The sequence below is a fragment of the Amblyomma mixtum genome, chromosome 10 (assembly GCF_055824585.1).
Source record: "Amblyomma mixtum isolate Tamu chromosome 10, ASM5582458v1, whole genome shotgun sequence".
Lineage (NCBI taxonomy): Eukaryota > Metazoa > Arthropoda > Arachnida > Ixodida > Ixodidae > Amblyomma > Amblyomma mixtum.
The window spans coordinates 150985174-150998272 of NC_143021.1; the positions used below are offsets into that span (position 1 = coordinate 150985174).

Genomic DNA, 13099 nt, shown 5'->3' on the forward strand with positions numbered 1-13099 from the left:
GCCCCCACTGGCCATTGCCAGTTTGTCAGAGCTTCTCCTTCGAGGTCTGTCTTCGTCTCAACAAGCCTGCCATTCTGGTCGTCGCCGCCGTAGGGAAAATATTTGCTTTGCTGTAGCTGTGAAGCAGACCCCCAACATTTGAATAATGAGAACAACCTGCTTATAGTTTACGCAGGCCTAACAACATTTGGAGCGCGCTGTACGAGTGCGCGCACTGCAGAGAGAGATGCGTGTCGAGCCGTGAGTACCAGCGCTCGTTCCACCGTGCCGCTGCGCTAAAATTGTGCGTGCAGAAACAATCGCAGCGCCTGTTCTCACGTGCATATTAGAGTTTTCTCACTCACAAGCAGAGTGCGGTGACAGTTTACGGGAGTGTTTTTACTAAGCCGGAGTGGAAATGGGGTGGCGGCGCGGTTCCTGGTCTCGGCTCCATGAAATATCTGCGAGCAAAAGGCTCTCTGTTTATTCCTCCGGTGTTTCATTTTTCGGGTTCAGAAAACCGCCTTTAAAGAAGCTGCTACAGGCTCTAGCCAAGGCTGAGTGCAAGCTGCATGCCTAACGTTTTCATTGTGTCGTCAAAGCGACATTGGCCGATATTCAGTTATATTGGTTTGTGATAAAGCAGACAGGTGAAAAAAATATAGCTGTTCATAGCAATGTCCATCAACCAAATTATCGATAAAAGTAAGACACCGGCTTCAAAGAAAAGAAAAGTTTAAAAGAAAATTAAACGTTTTCAGGAAACAAACTTTAATGAATTTCCTTGCCTCCTCACTACGGTATCCATCATAGCCTCAGTCTCTTTAGAACGTTAAACCCCTACAAACCAAACCAAACCATTCAAGAAAACTAAGTTTTGTTTTCTCATAAAAGGTGCGGGCTTCAAAAGTTCCAACCACGCCAAACACCCAGGACGAATGTTTTGACAGCGTAGGTTTCTCGCAAGAGCACTCCAAAAAATACTTAATAAGCTGCATCGCAGTGCTTTCCTAGTTTCCACTGCGTGGTCAGTGCTGAGTTTTGTGGAATGCGCGTTTCAAGAATTTCTGTTGCACCATTGCAAGAGTACACGGTAATCAGCCAGTTCTTCACACAAATATACGAAGGCGACATCGGCCGAAAGAGAAAAAAAGGTTTGGGGTTCTGTGACCCTAATAGCCGAGAGTATCTGGTATCTGTTCTTTGGGAAAACTGGCCCTTATTAAGGCAAATGATGACAGAAGAAAGCTGACCATACAAAGCCGCACACAAGCTCTGATAAGTGTATTCCCAACAACTGCGTTTGCTGCTGCGAGCGCATATCTGACTCGTTGGCGCAACGGTAGCGCGTCTGACTCCAGATCAGAAGGTTGCTTGTTCGAATCACGTACGGGTCACTTTTATTTTTTTCGTGTGTTATAATCGTCGCCAAAGAGAACTTATTTTGTTAGTTCCTCAGTCAGGCTCTTGATTTTGAAGAATGATTATATGGCGGTCAGTCATACATCGAAAATTTTCCAATCGCTTCAAATGGTCCATCAAGAACTGAACGAGGGGTTCCCTGCATATCGAACCAAGTTAAAAACTAAAATTATTTCAAGGGGCCGAAACATAACGTGACTAATTTTATTTCAGTTGGCACAAATCATTCCTTAAGTCATGCAGTTTTTAAGGCGATAGCCTTTAGTGCCTCATCGTTGCCGACAGAAAGTTGTCAGCAGAGGTGTCACGCTTTTCGGTTGTTGGAAATGGTTATGACGAAAGATTGCGCTGATTTGAATTAATGAGGCCACCCACAGATGCCTGACGCCCCCTGTTGGAGCAGAGGACGAATAATAAGAAAAATAGTTGTCGTCCGCTCCGACAGGGGGCTTAAGGCATCCATGGGTGACTACATTACTTACCTCATTACCGTGAACAGAGCCATGGATACAACCAAACTCATCGAAGCAAAGAGAGAGTCGGGCTAAGGAGGCAGTCAAAGTCGGCAGTCAGTGTGTAGTTGCAATGTGTAGTCAAAGTGTGCAGTCAAATAAAGCACTAGCACAGCACAAAGAGTCTAGCTGTCAATGCCAAACAGTGCGCCTGGAAAGGCCTTCACCTTGCAGCAATTTAGAGAGCCAAAGTGCCACTGAATTTTTTTCTTTCTGACTGTAGCGGCTTAGGTGCGTTGGACGGAGCCACAGTACATTATTTTTTCCAGGATAAGTTGAACGGATCAGGGCAGCATTTCTTTTTTATGCACGCCGCACTTAAGAAACATTTCATGCCTGCGTCCGTATTTCGACAAAACTAAGGCGCACCTTTCTATTGCATTTCGAAGCGAGAGCTTCACTATTGGGCCTCGTGTTTCGATCGCCGGGTGCTCAGTTTTGACCTTCACCTGAGTTAGAGGTCAAACCATGGAAAAGAAATTGAATCAATATCCATGACTGGGAGTCGAACCCGCGGCTGCACGAACAGATCTAATTTAAGGGCCTCTCCGCGAGACCACTAGGCTATCGGCGCATTTTTTTTGTTTCAGCAGTGTATTTATTACAATTACGCGATGTTTTATGTACATGAGCTTTCTACAAAGAGTGGCACATCAACACACAACTACGAGAAAATAGTCAAAAGCTATACATCATAGCTATAGCGTATAGCTATAGTTATACGCTATAGTGTATAGCTATACATAGCTATACATCATAACACGACACATCTAAGCAACAAAGACCTAGAAAAAAAAGGCAAAGAAAAACACAGCACAAAGAGTCAGTACCACTCCGGTACATACTCGGTCTGGGGATACAATTCTTTTAGGTGTACAATTATTCTAGAGACATGGTCTTTGGCAGAAACAAGTTTCACAATGTCGGTCCATCATGCGTGTTTTCCAAAGACTGTGTAATCCAATTAAAAAAACATATCTAAGGGTTCATCACCAAATGGTAGTGCAGTGAGAAATCGTACTGAATGAGGCGTCAAATTAAGCCTTTTTTTCTCAACGTCTGTTGCATGATGTCCCAGAAGAGTATTGCATCTTTAGAATGGATGAAACTATGCTCAATCGTTTCAGGAGCATCACAAAGGCGACAGGTCACCGTAGACACGAAAATACCTTTTTCACTAGCCATGTTTTAACTGGTAATGTCTCAGTGTGCAGCTTAAAGAAAAATGTTTTTGTACATGGCGAGTGGGGCATTTACGTACTCTCTTGAGTACGCAATGTTCCCGGTAAACCAAAACACACCGAGCAATAGTTGGCGGAAGAAAGAGCATATAAATGAAGTCCTTGTAGAACCGTTTCCTCGACACAGAAAAAGGGAACTCAGGGGAAAAACGAACAAGTAGGAAACGAACAGACTTCATTCACCTCATGCATGAATCCCCACAAACACGGACGTCAGAACCATTAGAAGACACAGTGATGCTCGGCAAAGCATGAACTAAATTTACTTGCAGGAATGCCCGCATTGCTGGGCGTGTAGTGTCTCGAAAAAACATGAAACGTGAAACCACCTGTCGGAAAAATGTGAGGACTAATTGAGGCCGCCAGTGCTTGCAGGCCGGAAAAGGTTATCAGGCCTAGATGATTAAAAAGACGAACCCCATATAAAAGTTGTAAAAACTCTGTGGAAACGTTGGATATAAAGTCTTGTGCAATGCATAATTTGCAGTACAAATAAATTTTAGTCCCGAGGAACAGATTACATGCGGCCGCCCTGCCAAAAATCGAGAGACCATGGGGCACAAATGACTGAGCATAGCGCTGAAGAGTTGGCACGCGGTCTAATAATGTGCACTGTGATTATAGGTACTGAAAGGAACGCCAAGGCACTTTGGTGACGTGCGTGTCCATTGTATACCCCCATATTCCGCAGGTGTCGTTCCCCACATACCAAACCAGGGATCGCAACTCTTAGAACTATTAATTCGAACCCCTGACACTGAAGCGAAGTCTTCCGTTGAGCTAATAACCTCATCGATGCTTGGCTTATCAGTGCAGAGAAACGCGAGGTCACCCGCGTATGCTAACACCTTCAGTACGTGACCCATAATACGAAAACCATGGACAGCTGCACAGTTTATACCACTTAGACAAATGTGCCCCAAATGCAATCCGAACAGAAGTGCAGACAGTGGGAAACCATGTTTCACAGAGGACTGAATTTGAACTGGTTGTGAGAGACAGCTATTAAAAATCAAAACCGTTGAAGAGTTTTTTTTTTTTAACAAAGGCGTATTCGAGTAGAAAGAACTGAACCTATATTGACATGATTTAGAAGAGAAAAAAGAAACGGTTGGGACACCAGATCGAACGCCGTCGCCAGGTCAATTTCCAGCAATGATAATTCTTCAATAGCGTCGCTGAAATACTGCAACACTGTGCGCGCTGTATGTAGATTAGATTGTATGGACCGACCCCTCAAGCCCCATGTTTGATGAGGTCCAATCAAAGTAGCCATTGCAAGCTGTAGAGGACATTATCGAAGATCTTGTTATCCACATTAGAAACCGTGATAGGTCTGTACCCATCTACAAAACTTAGTTCCTGCTTATCGTCAGTTTTCTGTATTAAGAAAATATGACTTTTGGTAAATGACTGCGGCAAAAATCCAACATCTATACTCTGCTCAAAATTTTGGAGTAGGACAGGGGATAACACAGATTTAAAGGTCGTATAAAATTCCCCGAGCGGCCATCAGGGCACGGGATTTTCAAAGTGGTAATCGATCAATTGCATCTTCCTATTCAGCCAAGGTTATAAGACCACTTATTATCTCGCACTCATCCTCACAAAGCGGGGAAACCATAGACTACCAACGCGCTAAATGAACATCGTCAGCAGTGCTTGAAGCGGCAGCAAGAAGCGAGATGTAGTATTTCGAAAACTCGGTTACTATTTCATCTGTGCTCGGCACCAGGGCGCCACCACAGCAGAGCTCAGAGACACGCTTGGCACTCACGTGCCGACGCTCATCAAGAAATGCATGTCTAGTTGGCTGCTCACAGTCCAAAGCAAGATTGCTGCGGGAGCGTACACGGGCCGCTGAAAGCGTTCTGTATCGAACCTTTGAAGGTGACACTTTACAGTTGCAATTTCTTCTGTGTACAACCATGGAGCCTCGCATTCAAGTTCGTGCTCGATCACCACACCCGCTATCTCACTACCGATTAAAGAGAACAGACACGCAGGTCAGTCTGGACCAAATGCGGCCAAAGGTGGCAGAGCGTTCTCGAGGACGGCCGCAGTCCTGTCGACCTCAATCATAGGCCCCTGTAAGAGGCGCTGCACATGTTCGCAATTACGCTGCTAGCGAAGCCTTTGTGTCAAAAGGGATATCCCTCACGTAGATTTCGCTCTAAAATAAAAGTACAAAAAGACAAGCAGGACCGCATTCCACCTCCACCGCGCACTTCTCTCCTCTCCCCAGCCAACCACTGCCGACCAACAGTGTGCCGAGTTTCGGCCGTCGGGTGCCAGCTGCGACCAACTGGGGCCGCATTGGCGCTATGCACCCGACCGGCCTCAACGCATGTTCCACCGGCGTGGATCGGAACCCACAGCCTACCGCAGCCCAAACGCGCGCCTCGAGTCACTCGCCACCACTGCGGTGAAGGTGAAGGTACAGGGATTTCAAGGTGATTATATTTCTACAAGGTAAATGAATTCATTTTTAGGTCACCTGAAATAATTAGAAGAATTGTGTTAGGCACGGCCACAGTAAAAACAGACAGGAGGAAGACGAGCGTGATTTCTAACTCGGATTCAATTGCAATTCTAGTGGTGCCATTTAGAAAGTGTTCAACTCGTTCCGACCCTAACACAGGAGCGAAAACTTCACATTGGGCACACATTTTTGTACTCTGCGCCTCTTGTTCTTCAGAGTAGCTCATATATCCCTTTTCAAGTGCACAGGCTTTTGAAGTCGGAAAAAATGATGGTCGATTTGCGTAGTTAGACCACATGCAAATTAGGTGCGCTAGAACTTCGATTTTCACTTCGGTTTCGATATTCAGATCCATTGTTCATGGATGGCAGTGGTTCGGATAGTAATAATGGGTTAAGGCCCATATATTCGAGATTGGTCATTCTCTACACGCATACGATCCTGGGAATCGTCCTACCACTCCACCGCAGTGGTGCAGCGGTGAGGTGATGCGCCACCGCCTTTCTATGGGGGGTGCTGCCTTCTTTAGGACTCCGGCTGCTTTGGAAGGGTTGCGCCCAAGGTTGATCTTTCCTAGCAGCCTATCACGATTTAATGAATGGTCGCCTGACACGGTGGGCAGGTGAGCAACCAACCATAAAACAGGCTGCAGCCGGGCGCACAAACACACAACGGCTAAATGCGGGGAAGGGCCACTGTTGTAGTTTAGTTAGTCTGGACGGAGCGTGTTAATGCGTCACCGTAGACTGGTTACCGCGGGACCTATCCGGAGGTTGTTACCGAGAAGGAGGAGATATAGTATAGCCACTGCGGAGGAATGAAATGAATTATATAGAAATTTATGGGTTCAGGGAAGCGCACCTCAGGGACCTCCAAAAAGCTCCGCTTATCCCGGGCTACAGCTGGTAAGGTTGGAATAGGCAGGCTTGATAACGAAATGGCGGAGGAGTAGGAATGTTGCTGAGACATGGACTCACTTTGCATAGAGTAAATAAACAATGTTAGGGGTATGTATCGATTGCTGAAGAAAGGAGATTGCTGATCTTGTAAGCTGCAACGAAAATCTTCGAGCTGAAAACAAACGCTTGGCTCAAAAAGTGGACGAACTTGAACAATGCGGACGCCTAAACAACCTAGAGATCAAAGGTGTGAAGTCAGATATTGAACCCCGGGAAGTAATTGAGAAACTTGGCGAGGCCATCAATGAACAAGTTTCTACCGCCGACTTAGACACGTGTCACAGAATTCCCACAAGCACTAAAGGCGAAACCAACATTTTGGTCCGCTTTGTTCGCCGAGATAAGCGTCAAGCATTTCTTTCTAAGGCTAGAAAGGACGAGCTGTCTAACAAGGACCTTGGCCTCACTGATAGCGGGCGCATCTATGTCAATGAACATTTGACTTACGGCAACAAACAACTGCTGGGAGCAACTATTGCCCGTAAGAAGGAAGTACGTTGGAAATTTGTTTGGACGAACGGAGGCAAAATTTTTGCACGCAGGGATGAAACGTCTGACACAATCAAAATTTGTGCACGATCTGACCTGAATAAAACGACCGAGTAGGCATCCACATCTTTGTCAGCTAGTGACTAGCCACTCGTTGGCATGGATTGCCCGCCCCAATGTATTCTTTGCGATACTTCTTGCTTTAACAATAAGGTTTCTCCTCTCACAGATATGTTCTCTGCTATGCATGTTAATGTTCGCAGTATGAAGAACAAACGCGACTGTCTAGACATGTTTCTTGGGTCTATAAACCGACCGTTTGATGTACTTTTGTTTACCGAAACATGGCTTACAACACATGATGATCATCTTCCATTCAAGGATTACCAGTATCATGGCCTCCTTCGTTTGAATATGAGAGGTGGTGGTCTTGCCGTGTACGTAAAGAGTTGTTATCCACATTTTGTGTTAAACGAAATTTCTGTGACAAATTCCAATGTTGGGTGTTTAGCCGTATCACTCTCCAGTGTCATTGTAGCTGTTGTGTACAGACCTCCCGCAGGGAACAAACTACTATTTTTCAAGTTTCTTGAAAGCTTACTCTTGAACCTCGCAGATTCCCGGTTGCCTTTTGTAATAATGGGTGACATTAACATTAACCTCATACACGATGATCACAGTACGCGCGAATTTAATAGCCTTTTGCATCTAATGGTTGTTTAAATACTATAAACATACCTACTAGAATTACCGTTGCTACAGCTTCCCTGTTGGATGTTTGTGTCACAAGTATAGTGTCTCCAGAAACTGAGTCAGGCCTGTTATCCTCTGAAATCAGTGATCACATCCCGATTTTTTGTTTTCTTCCTGTAAAACGCATTACGTCAGTATCTAAAAATGCCTCGAGGGTAACTAGAGTCATTTCTGATGAAAATCTAGCCAAATTTACGACTCTTATACAGAATATGTGTTGGGAGAACGTATACAGCATATCTGAAGTTAACGAGGCGTATACTGCTTTTATTGCAAAATTCATTGAATGTTATAATGCTGCGTTTCCTGCAATCGAGGTAAAACACAATTTTCGAAAATCCAGAAAGCCGTGGGTTGATAAAGTGTTATATAACAGGATACGTATTAAAAATAAAATGTATCATGACTTTGTACGTACTCGCGATGCTGCGCTTTTTAGAGAGTTCAAAAAATTCAGAAATAAACTAAATAAAGACCTCAAGTCGGCAAAAGCAGTTTACTATACAAAACGGTTTTCCAGAATTTACAATGATCGCAAGAAAGTTTGGAGCGAGATTAACGAACTATTAAACAAACACAAGTGCAGGGATAACTCATAATTCGCTGCAACTAATTCCGAAACTAACGGAACTCAATTAGCTAACACCATAAACCACTTCTTCATTGAAGCTTGCAAGCTTACATTAGAACAAGCTCTCTCTAATGCTCCCGTAAGCAACCTCATTGTCCCTTTACCTAACTCTATTTCGTTGCTGCCTGTGATCCCACAAGAAGTAGCTGCCTACATTGGGAAAATAAAAAACAATGTTTCAACAGGCCATGACGACATCAAAGCTGTACCTTTGAAGTATGTGTCTGGATTAATAAGCGATGTTTTAGCGTATATTATAAATCTGATGCTCACATGTGGTGTGTTCCCAGATGAATTGAAGGTTGCTCGTGCTTGTCCTATATATAAAGGAGGAAACAGAAATGAAATCACGAACTATCGCCCGATCTCCGTCTTATCAGTGTTATCGAAGGTGTTTGAAGGAGCCATTAATAGCAGATTATAAAAGTTCCTTAGCGTTCATAACATTATTAACCCCTCTCAGTATGGCTTTTTGAAACATAAATCGACTGAGCAAGCTTTACTCGCCGTTAAAGAAAAGATTATTGATAACATTGAATCCAGAGCATACACTCTTGGTCTGACCTGCGGAAAGCTTTTGACTGCGTACAGCATGATATTCTTTTAAGTAAACTGATCAGTTACGGTATACGCGGAATAGCTCTAAACCTGCTGAAAAGCTACTTAACTAACAGGATACAGTACGTTAAATGGAATAATTTTGTCTCGAACCGTTTGTACATAACCCAAGGGGTTCCTCAGGGGTCTATATTAGGTCCACTTTTGTTTTTATTGTATATTAACGATATCTGTAACATACCTGATTCTCCAGACTTGGTTATGTACGCTGACGATACAAATGTTTTTTTCACATCACATACTCTGCCAGAATTAGAAAATATCGTAAACACTTATTTGGTAAAATTATACACTTGGATGCAGGCGAATAAGTTTAGTTTAAACTTGTCAAAAACCAGGTACATAATTTTCAGGCCTATTAATGCCCCTGTTCATTGAACTCTTAACCTTACATATGCCAATACAAAACTGCAACAGGTAACAACTCAAAAGTTTCTTGGTGTCTGGTTTAATGAACATTTCTCATGGAACACACACATTTCCAAACTTCTCACTGACCTCAGTAAAACTGTTGGTTGTCTTTACAGGATCAGCGATCTCTTGCCCGTTTCCCTAAAAGTGTCCATATACTATGCACTATTTTTTTCCAAATTGTCGTATTGTGCACTGGTCTGGGGCACTACAACAATAGGTAATTTTCAAAAGTTACTGATTTTGCAAAAGAAGGCATTACGGGCTATTGAGGGTTACCATGGTAGGCCGGAAAACCTACCAACATCACCACTCTATCATAAACATAATTTACTTAACGCAAACCATGTTTACATATTTCGCCTGTTACTGCACATCCATCGTAATCGTTTATATTCCATTGCTCCGAACCGCCCTCCTAGTAAATACCCCCTTCGGCAACACAGAAACTTGGTCCCTAAAACAAGGACAAATTACGGAAAACAAAAGCTCGATTATCAGATTCCAGTCGTTCTCAATAACCCATCTCTAAGTGTCATGTTTGATTTCCCAAAGAACAAGTTTAAAAAAGACATCAAAAGGTTACTAATCAGCACTGACGCAATATAATTTCGGTTTTACTTAGCGTAGCATCTCTTGTTTTCATGTTAAATTGTTTGTGTGTTTGCGTTTCCTTTTGTGACCTCCTGCCATGTTTATATACTACCTTTGATATGATTTATGGTGCACTGTCTTTGTTTTATTTATTATTGAAATACTGTCGCTTGCTGCAATGTTTTTTTTTGTCCCAATGTATTTTTGTCATATTACTTTAAATTTTGTTATGTGCTGCACACTGCTGCATGAACTGTATTGGGGAACTGTGACCTCGTCAGGCCTTACCGCCTTTTGTCACAGTTCCCTCTTTCATTTATTTGAAGGAAAATAAACCTCAAACTTGAAACTTCAAATATAATAAAGCACGCAAAGAAGGAGTAATCTACTTGTGGACCAGAAGCAACAACACGGAGAGAACCGAAGTTTTGTTTAAATGCCTATCCGAAGATATGAAACAAATACGAGGCAAAGGAGACGTTCTGATACTGATAATATGAACGCTCGCATAGAATAACTAGATGGATAACTAGACTTCAACCGAAAATGATGTTGACCATGGGTCAGCAAAACGACTTTTTTACAAAAAATAAAAAGGGATGACTTGGGAATCGAGTGCTTCCCACTCCAGCATTGAATACTGCATAATGGCAATATGTTTATATGGAAGGCTGAATGTAATGAAAATAGACGAGGAAGTAAAAAGAGTATTTGTAGCGGTCATAAGACGTTCATCGTAATGATTGGGCATAGAGGACAGAATGAAGGCGGTCCACGAAAACATAACATGCAGCACGAAATTTGGTATTTAATGTCCATATCAGAAGTGGTGGAAAACTGCATTCGAAAGATCTCCAGTGGATCAAGGACGTGTGATGAAGTTCTAAATGCAATTTAGAGAGAGATAGATTTGACACTTGAGAAAAACCGTTACATCTATGGGCAAAAAGAGACATAAACGTTGATTGGACGTGGATATTAAAGCTGTTATATCAAGCCTCCAAGCCGCTTCCTGGGCACGCCAGAAAGCAAAAAAAAAATAAAATAGACCCTTGCCCGAAATTCAAAAGAAACAGGAGACGAGTGAAGAAAACCCAAGAATTATGCACAAAATATGTTCCAGGAAAAGGTTAAGTAATCAGTTTGCTTTCAAGGTCTCCCACTATGCTGTTCTGTTTTGTTCGTAATTGTATGCGTGTAATTATCTGATGCCTGCTATGAAGTGGAGAATTTACGTCCTAAGACTGTATACGCCGTGGCGCATGACGATCTTACTGCCGATAGCTCATGAGTTAGCTCCATGTTCGCGTGAGTTGATCGGCGCTCTCGCACGAAGCATTCTGCCCATACCGGTTGCCTCGTCGCTCGATCTCGAGAAAGGAAACTTTAAAGTTAAAAGCTGTCACGAAATTTAGTAATCAATTTCCTTGCTTGCGGTTGAAAGAACTAAATTCTGTTTTCTCATAAAATGTGCGTGCTATAAAAGTTAAACCACGAAAAAGCACTCGGGCGAGTCTCTTGACAGCGTACGTTTCACGCAAGAGCGGCTCAAAAGATACTTATTGACATGCATCGTAGTGCTTCCGCAGTTTCCATTGCGTGTTCTGTACAGTGTTTTGTTAGACGTGCGTTCATGAATTTCTGATGCATCACTTCAAGAGTTCAAAGTAATCAGCCAGTTTTTGAAGCCGTCATCGGCCAAAAGCGAAAGCAGATTTCGTGTTACGTCTACTCAATAGCTGAGACTATCTGTTCTATGGAAGGGCAGGCCCTTATCAAGGCAAATGACGAAAGAAGAAAGCTGGCCATGCACAGCCGCAGACAAGCTCTGATACGTGCACTCCCAATAACTGCGCTTGCTGCCAACCAAGCATGCCTGACTCGTTGGCGCAACAGGTTCAACGTTGCGATCTTGCATGCGCGTTTTCCAAAGACTATGAAGTCCAATCAGAAGAATCATATCATAAGGATTCGAGTCAGGTTGGGAAACAACAAGGTAGCGCACACTGTAGGAATTTAGGAGGAAATCTTTCTGTAGCTTTCTGTTGTTTCGCCCAGAATTCACTTTAGCCGAATGTTGCTGCAGGTAACGGACATTTACAAAAAATCGGACTTTGTACCGGATTGGTTTCCTCTCCTGATGCGCTGTATATCTTTACCGGCCTTTTAGTTATAATATGTTACTATTATGTTTCTGCCACGTAGCGCCTACCTAGGTGCTGTGTAAATAGTTGTTTTTGTGTGTGTATATACACACACACATATGTATATATATGCTTTGTATACAAAACCATGTAAATAAATACCATGAAAGAAAAAAAACTGACTCGTTGGCGCAACGGTAGCGCGTCTGACTCCAGATCAGAAGGTTGCGTGTTCGAATCACGTACGGGTCACATTTATTTTTTTCATGGGTTATAATCGTCGCTAAAAAGAACCTATATTGTTAGTTCCTCAGTGAGGGTCTTAATTTTGATGAATGATTGTATGACCGCCATTCATACATTAACCTGCCGTGTCAGTGTAAGTGTTGCTGACATGTTTTACTTCTTTGTACCCGTTGTGAAAATGCAATAAAGAAAAAAAAATACGTCGAACATTTTCCAGTCACTTTAAATGTTTCATCAAGAACGGAACGAGGGGTTCCCTCTATATCGAACCAAGTTAAAAAGAAAAATTACTGCAAGGGGCCGAAACACAATGTGTCTAATTTTATTTCAGGTTGTATAAATCATAATATAAATCATCTAAGTAATTATAGGCGTATTACGGTTCTTCCACTTTTTTCGAAAGTCACAGAACGTATTACATATGTCCGTTTGACTAACTTTCTTTAATCACTGCATGTAATTACGAACTGTCAATATGGGTTCGAAAAAGCCAAGTCGACTGAATCTGCATTACTACGAGTTAAAAATAGCATTCTTAGCAATATAGAGAGCAAGCTTTTTACTGTAGGAACTTTTTTAGACTTTCGAAAAGCATTTGATTCCATCAAACACAACATT

The 13099-nt window shown here is 42.7% G+C and overlaps 2 non-coding genes across 2 annotated transcripts; both read left to right on the forward strand.

Moving 5' to 3' along the window:
- The first annotated feature begins 1304 nt into the window (after window positions 1-1304).
- TRNAW-CCA (transfer RNA tryptophan (anticodon CCA)) lies at window positions 1305-1376 on the forward strand. The gene has a single exon. It is a non-coding gene; the product is annotated as a tRNA-Trp (tRNA).
- Window positions 1377-12415: 11039 nt separating this feature from the next.
- TRNAW-CCA (transfer RNA tryptophan (anticodon CCA)) lies at window positions 12416-12487 on the forward strand. The gene has a single exon. It is a non-coding gene; the product is annotated as a tRNA-Trp (tRNA).
- Window positions 12488-13099: the final 612 nt, after the last annotated feature.